We start from the raw sequence: 8,603 nt of genomic DNA on the forward strand, positions 1-8,603 counted from the left end.
GTGCTCTGCTATGAAATCTGTTCATCCTCAGACTCACTTCATATCTGGATGTACTGATGGTCCATACAAAAAGTGTTTGTTAAAAATGAAAATCAGAGAGCCCTAACATACATCATACAGCTCCTTCTACAGAACACATTGCTGTTTTTGACTGACTTTTGCTATTTATAGTCCTAACGTTGCAAGCTGTCTTGACGGAATCAAAAAATTCCCATCTGACACAACAAAATGAACACTGAGGAATATTGGTTTCCTTCCTTGCTGCACATGTGGAAACATCTATTGTTGCACATCTGGAAAATGCCAGCAGCCAGACAGAAGAAAGTCAAATTGCTGCAAATTTTCAAACTGTTTATGCAAAGCAGTTCCTGCTCTATAAATTGTATCCAAACCTCAATGAGCAAAGTCCACTAGTAAGGACTGAAATGAATATATGGTCCAGCTGGGCTAGAAACAGTTGAGACTTATTTAAATGTTTGTTTCTGAGTGTCTGATGATGAACATAAAGCTCATCATAATTTTCTTAACGAAGTCTAGTGACAATGATATTAGAGGCTCAAATCTCTCATGTCCAAAAATGTGAATGTAGCATTTGAAAGTTAACAGCAGAAGAGGAAATGCACTAAGTTGAATTTAAAAATAAAGTTGATAGCATATGTGCTGTTTCTTAACACTTAAATAAGTGTTTCCCTTTATGGTTACTTATATGCAACATGCTCAGGCAGCTGCTTGAACAGGGATGATTGACCTCGAATTTGAGACAAGCATATTGGCGTGCTGCGTCCCACAGACATCCGCACTGATATCAGTTTCCCTTCCTTGTCAGCCCCTGGGCATGTTAGCACCTCCAAAAAAGAAGCAGAGAAATTAAGCAGGAGCTGAAGGCTGTTCCCAGACCAGCAGCTCGAAATGAAAACCTCCAATTTAGCATGACTGAAGTATGATCCTGGCCCCTGTCCTAACATATTGCTACCATGTGCTGTCCAATGTATTCAAGGTGGCTGGGAAATAATTTCAGAGCTCTGGTATCAAAGGCTAAGTCAGGCGGTAGTCGACATATACAGCCAGCAGTTAATGTATACATGAACACACACACACACACACACACACACACACACACACATACAGATAGTAATTATGAATTCAGCCCTTATATGGTCAAACATGTGACATCCTGCCAGTCAAGTAATGGGAATTGAATTAGTGCGGGCCAAGAGTGTGTTTTCATGTGGTTACCGTAGCAGGCTGATTGAGTGTCACACACAAACACAGCTTCTTCCCTGTCATTGTCTTGCAGAGAATAGACTCTTGCTCCCAAGGTTCACTGTCATAAAGCTGCAGAGCCACTCAAGCACAAGTTTGCTCGCCAACGAATCCAAGGTTCAAGAAAACTATACGTGCAACGTAGTGGATCCTTTTCTTCTTTTGATTTTCATTTCAGTTACAGGAAATGTGATGTTTTTGTGGCAAGGCAAGTGGAATACATGCCCAGCTGGACATTTAGAAAAAGGAACATCAATATTGGCACACTTAGTCTTTTTAACTACTGAGCTTTCACCTTCTACTTTCTCCTCCTCGATCTCAAAAGAAAAGGTCATGTGAAACTGTAATTGCTTTATAATTGCCATGATTCTGCTGTGGGCGTGATTTTCTAAAGGCAGGATGCGAGACACGGATAGGGTTTCATCTAGAGACCTCTGAGGTATCCCTGCACAGCTTTCATTCAAGAGCACATTGTTCACGCAGAGGGAAGCAGTGAATAAAAAGGCAGTGGCTGTGACATATTGTCTAACACATTGCACAAAATAAAAGCCAAATATGTAGCATCTTTTAAATAATTTCTAAAAATTTTCTTGAATATTAAAAATGCTTTTTAGTGAGCTGTAAAGAAAGAAGATAAATAAAAACAAGTAAAAGGCTAAGACCCGGATATATTGTCTTTTTCATTCCACACATTCTTCATCCTTGTTAAAAACGTGGTGCCTACATTACCCATAATGCAACTCAAGTGCCAAGGGTTTGGTTGGAGATTCAAATGAGATATGCTAATAGGGGCTAATGTGCCTCGAGCTGTGAGCCTAAAGCAGAGACGAAGAGCGGGCTACACGGGTTTAGTGAGCTAACTTGTGTCTAACTCCACAGCTCCGCATTCTTTTCATTTTCAAACTTGTAGTCCTCAGCTCCCATGCATCACTTGCAGCAAGTTACCAGACTACCAGACTTTTTTGGCTCCCCTCAGGAATGAAAGAATGGCTTCATACAACTTTTTTCAGAAGTGCAGTAATACTCTCAAAGACCTTTAAGTTCAGACTTTGATGTGTAGAACTGGTGAACTTCCCCACCTTGTAACGATGTTATATGAAAAAAGCTATTAAGGTAAGTTAGCAACAAGTCTGAAATTAAACACACTCCTGTGTCATTACACGTAAAATAGGCACACTGCTTTTTAATGCAATTTCATTTTGATCCTTTCTCTCTTTCACAAACGCACACATCAACTGAGCTTGTAACCTGCTTGTTTTTGTCTTTTAACTGTGAATGTAATTGTGTCCTTTTCCACCTTAATGTTATAGGTATGTTTTGTTATGTAAAGTTTGCTTTGTTAAGTTGTGTTTGATTTTCTTTAAATGTGCAGTCAGCACTTTGGCACCATTTCAGGAACATACACGTGAAAAACTTTCCTGACTCAGATTCAGTCTGTGGAATTGAATATAGATATACGGAATATAAAAAAAACAAAACATAATGCACATTTAGAGGCAAATGATAAGAGATCAATCGTCAGCATCTGTAAAACCCCAGACTGACATAACAAAACGAAGGAGAGGAAAAATAAAAAGTTACTGCAAATATAAAATGCAATTTTGAGAGAGCGTGAGAGTGAATAAAGAGAACAAGAAGCAGGAGTATCACGGGGGGGGTGATGGAGTAACATAAAGGACAAACAAACAAACAAAAATCTCTCACGGGTAACATCCTGTCTTGAAAGAGAAGATTGACAGATGAAAAGGATAAACAGAGCGGCTTTGTCCAATAATGGGAGACACACACTTCTATCTCCTTGTTTTTACCTCTGTCTCATTTTACTTTGCAGCCTCCTCCTCCTCCTCCACAAGCCACTTTGCTTTGATCCAGCTCTGTATCTGTATTTTAAATGACTCAATTACATGGGATCCCGCCGTGAAAATTACGGATGTTTTCCACTACTTCTCTCCACTGGGACACCATGACCCCTCCCTGGCTCCAATAACCCCCCCCCCTCCTCCTCCTCTTTCCTCCATCCATCTCTCCTGGCCTATCTCTCCACCTGTCCTATTTTCCTCCTCTCCCACAGTCGCCTATTTTTCTCGATAAACGTTCGCTGTGCTGTGTATCTGCGACTGAGAGGAAATAATAGCTAAATGGTCTTGTTTGTGAGCTCTCTGCACAGTGAGCTGACAAAAAGTGTTTTGCAGGTAATTCTTCTGCTGTGACCGCACAACGAGCCACCAAAAAGAGTTTCTTGAGGATGACACGAGGCTCTGTTCAAGTCCAAACACCAGAAATAAAAGCATATCACTGGGCGGAGATGCAGAGACGGACAGAATGGTTTTTTTCTTTCTTTTATTCATCCAAAGCAAAGCGGTGTTGTGATTCTTTTCAGCACTTTAAACCCACAGCTTATGGGGGTCTGAGGCATTTTAAAAGTGGAATTCTATCTTTGATGTACTCTGCTGGTGCTGAATCTACTTTCAAGATAAAACCCTCACCTACTGCTGTGTCGCTCATACTCACTGAGGTGCAAAGCGGCAAGTAATGCTCAGTCAAAGTGCTTTAAGGTGGCACAACATCATCTAACGTGTCTTCCTCATCTCATGCAAACAAAGGAGCACGGATCTTGTTGGACTGTCCAACAGGTACTCCACCAGCTTTATTTATTGTTATGTCCTGACTTTGAGGATCAAAATCAGTACCACTGTCAGTGTGGTACATTTAAAGCACATTACTAAAATGACTTTAAATGACTAGTGAAACATTTATCTGTTTATAATGTAATTTTTTTATATAATATACATGTGGTCATACTATCTCATCTCGCTGCACCTACTCTGTGTATGTTTAAAGGATGTAAAGGATGCATAGGCTCACTAATGAGGACCAGTTAAACACCCAACCCTAACAGCCCGCATACCCTGTGGTGTAATTCAGGCAGCATTGGAAAGAACCTACACCGCATTACCGTCCATCATAACAAGCGCCATAGCAGCCAAATAACCAGAGCTATTAAACATTTAGATCGTCCAAGGGATTCACAGGGAGTGGGGAAGACAAAGCTACCAGGACAGCCACCTTGAACCTGATAGGCCTCTCAGCCACTCACCACGTCGCAGACCAACAGATCGAAGTACATAAAGAGTGTGTGCCAGCAAACAAACCCACCAGTACACCCCCGGGAGAGGAGGGTAAGGGAAGAGGCACGAGCCAAGTCCCTTTCAAATGAGGGAGATAAATCTATTGATTTGAGATCAGCGTGCTGCATTACTGCTGCTCCCCAAGGGATATGGGAAGTGGAGGAAGGTGTAATGGTGGAGGTGGTTTGTAGCCATACAGACACAGGACTCGGTAGAGTTGGAAAGACTGGCACACTGAAATCTTACTTTGATTCATGATGTACAGATGGGCTCCTGACCTGAGGTTGCTTTTTATGTGTGAAGACGGAGCAGACAGTTCATTGCCAACGGGCTCAACAGGTCTGAGCAGCTGGCTCAGAGGATTTTTCTGCAGACAAGTGGCGGACGGACACGGCTATTTAGCCAGCCACGTGGATCTGGATTACAGGCAGCCATATATGTATAGTGAAGCTCACAGAGTTGCTGCTGAAAAGCACTTTCATTGCATAAGGTCTGTACTTTGTAGTGTGTCCACTAAAAAGCTACCTTTCAGGAGAGTGTGTTGGAGTTGTGCAAGAATGAGCAATTAAAAAACAAGGTTGACCTACAGCAAATGTTCCATATTTAGCAGTAGAGTAGAGTTCAAGTGATTTAGAAATAAATACAACATAATGAACGTATTTGTTATCAAAGTGCAGAATTTACTGTGAATTATTCCAACTTCTCACTGCTTTTGAATACACATACAATATTTACCCATTGTTAATGAGACAACTATGCTGTAATTATTAGTAACTTATTAAATATAATTACATTAATATAATACACAGATTTCAATTTCAGTAACTACCAATCTGTATGAAGTTAGAGTCGGGCGTCAATTAGCCTAGCTTAGCATCACTACTGGAAACAAGGGGAAAGTCTAAGATAGAAAGCAAATTAGCATATTCCAAAAAACTCTTTCATTAAGCATTCCCATTAAAGATGGAAAATATCAAAAGCAACCCACAAGTCAGCAAAACCACAAATTCAGCTACTAGAGCGATTTTAACAGGGTAACTTAATCCGGCATTGGAAAGGTTATCGATTCTTAGCCCCGTAGAGCCTGCAGACTTGGGCCTAGTCGATGTTAGTGGGTAGTTGAGCTACATTTTGTTGTAACAGGAGACAGCAAAGTCCTCACACTCATTAACCCTTTTAGATAGGCAACATTGAGCAGCAGGCAAAATATTTCTGTTTTTCCATCAATATTTCATCACCGGCTCAGGCCAAACAAAGCCAGGGGCTTTGACCGTAATGGTCCCATCTGTCTATAGATTTTAAGGACATCAGTGTATGGGTGTCCTTTGACACCAGAAAATAGGCTTCGACATCAAGGAAGAATACTGCACTCACAGGATCCATGGGTGTTAGCTAGCCTGGAAGGCAAAGTGTATTCTGCTTTATTTTGATGTTTCCTCGCAGATGGTCTCTTGATGTTTGTAGCAGGAGATCACGTTTCAAGAGTATGAATGAAGCAGTCATTTCATCTCTTAGGACAAATTAGCTCTGCTAGAGTACATTAATGGCATTCATACCCAATAAGGGATCTGAGTTTTGATTAACAAATTAACACAAATAAAAATTTCTAGAAATGTGTATCTTCTTCTCAGCTGATACAAAAGTTTCTATCCTCAACGGCCCGGGTTTGCTCAGGTTAAAAATTTGATCTGTTCATCCTCTGATTATCACCGTTCATCCTGTTCCATCTAGTGCTACCCATGGATATAAAAGTAGAAATATAAATAATATATTAATATTAATCCAACAGTAGTGGCATGGCATCTTGGCCTGTAAATCGCTCAGTGTGTCTTAGCAATAAGAGAGTGACCTCATCATTTTTGCCTGGCCCATTAGCTTTGTGCACAAACCTTAGGGGACTAGTCCATTAACCCCTTACCTGCTAAGTAAGGTAGCATTAAGTGAAATGTTCAGAAATGAGAAGCAATTGACAGTTTATTGAGCTATCACAGAGTGCTCTTAGCATAGTTCATGTACTGATAAGTTATATATTTTCTGATAATGGTAATATCAAGAAAGAAAAAAAAAAACAGAAACAAGAGATCGAAGACAAAAGATCCAGTGCTCCAGTGAGCCACCTAAATAAGATATCTTATATTATAATGATTTGGAATAATTCTCATATTTAATCAATGTTTAATTAAATGTGTAAATCTGGAACATGAATAAGGACTAGAGACAAGGAGACTGACATTACAATAAAGCCTCAATACAGCTGGGCTAGGGTTACACAAACCATAGTGAAGGAGAGCCACTTTGGCCTCTAATTGGTAGTAATTAACCCCCCATGGTCATTGTTCCTGTCTCAACAGGAGAGGTCACTGAGCATGGGAGCCTTTTTCCACACAGACAGGTAGATGAAGAGCACAGATTGAATGACAACAAAATATTCGAATGGGTAAAGGACATTCTGATGTGCTTTGTTCGGTTAATTCTTTCTTTTTGAATATCACCGGTGCAGGGTGAAATCCTGGCAGTTCCAAAGTTGGTGATATTTGCGTTTGAACTAAGTCTGCTCAGAAAGAGATTGAGACAAATACCGTAAATCTGATAAATCTTATTGGTACAGCGGCCACCTTTAAGTTTTCTATACATTTTTTATTCACGTCAAAAAATGAATTAAATCACAAAGAATAAGACATTTTCATGAAATACAAGGATAACAACTTACACAATAGTGTGAGAGAAAGCAAAGAAATACAGATTTAACCTCAGATAAAGAAATGGCAAGTCAGAAAGGGAGAGGTAAGAGGAATTCAATTAACAACAGTGCTAGCATGCTTATGTTTAGCAGGTATGATGTTCTGTCAGGAGTTCAAGTAATAATTCATCATCTGGGGACAATAAATGTCCACATCATGTGTCACAGCAGTTCATCAAACATTTGTCAAGATATTTCATGTAAAAGTACATGAAATACCATATAATGTGTGAAATCGAAATAATGGAAGGATCCTGGCAATCCCAAACTATTAGAAAGTGGGACCAAAGAAACAGAACAAATATTTTCACATAACATCAACTATGTCCACACTTTCTTGCTCTTCCAAAGCTTTTCCAGCATGGCTGCCCTCTCATCGCCAGCGGCCCTCTGCACTTCATCTCAAGAGGTCATATAGACCCTGATTCTGAACAATGGCCTCCTTTGTATTTGTGCTGTTGGAGAGTGACAAGGACTTGAGGGTTTGTCGACCTGGACTCCTGAGGAGACACGGCTGCACGGGAGGGTCCATTAGGCCTCGGCCCAGTGACACCGCCGACTTTCATGTTTTCGCTATTGTTGCACGGCTCTCCCCTGAGAGGTGGACACAGAGTGGGTAATGAGGGGTAATTGGTCCAGGGTCAAGGATGATTAATTCCCTTGGTCAGGTGTCAGCCAGTTTTCATACCTGGCTGGGTGGGTAGACAGGTAGTAGGGAGGGGAAGGAGGATGGAACATGAGACGTGGTAGATGAGTGGGTAAGTAGATGTGTATCCGGATACACACATACATGCACAGCCAGGATTGTTCATTAAATCCGTGCATCAATAAAATAAAGCCAAGCGTGCACCTCTCAAGCCAAAAACATCTGTCTACTCTTGAAAGAAGCATATACTTTGTACAAGGCATCACATCAGTAAAATTCTCTGGATCATATCTTTCCAGAAATAAAGTTTAAAGGTCACCACAATCCTCCCCCTCCAACCACTGAAACCAGATTGAGATTGATAGCTGTCCCCATCCCTCCCTACCTCCCCTTCAGCTTGACTGACTAATCTGAATACCTCTCTATCCATCCCCTCATTCTAACCGAGCAATTTTGGACACTGATTATCTTGCAACCTGTGTGTGCACGACAGTAAATGCAGGGGCTGGCTGGTAATTGACCAGGCAAAGACTGAGACGCCTGCCGTGTAATTGAGCGGTGGCTGAGGGGCTCTTTAAGGACTGAAAGGGTCCGAGGATCCCTCATTGCCCATTAGACCTGGCAGGGGGTCTCCTGTGCCTGTGGTCTCCACCTTAAGGCCCACACCGTACCCTGCACTTCAATTCAGGACTGACATCTCTCAGTGGTGGGGATCGGGAGAAGTGCGCACAGAAACAGCTGCTGTGTCCTACAGACTGAGGTGTGATATGGTATGGAGCATACTGTGGTGTACACAAGTCAGAGGCAAATAGATAAGTATTAAAAA

Source organism: Pempheris klunzingeri, chromosome 19 (genome assembly GCF_042242105.1).
Source record: "Pempheris klunzingeri isolate RE-2024b chromosome 19, fPemKlu1.hap1, whole genome shotgun sequence".
Classification (NCBI taxonomy): Eukaryota; Metazoa; Chordata; class Actinopteri; order Acropomatiformes; family Pempheridae; genus Pempheris; species Pempheris klunzingeri.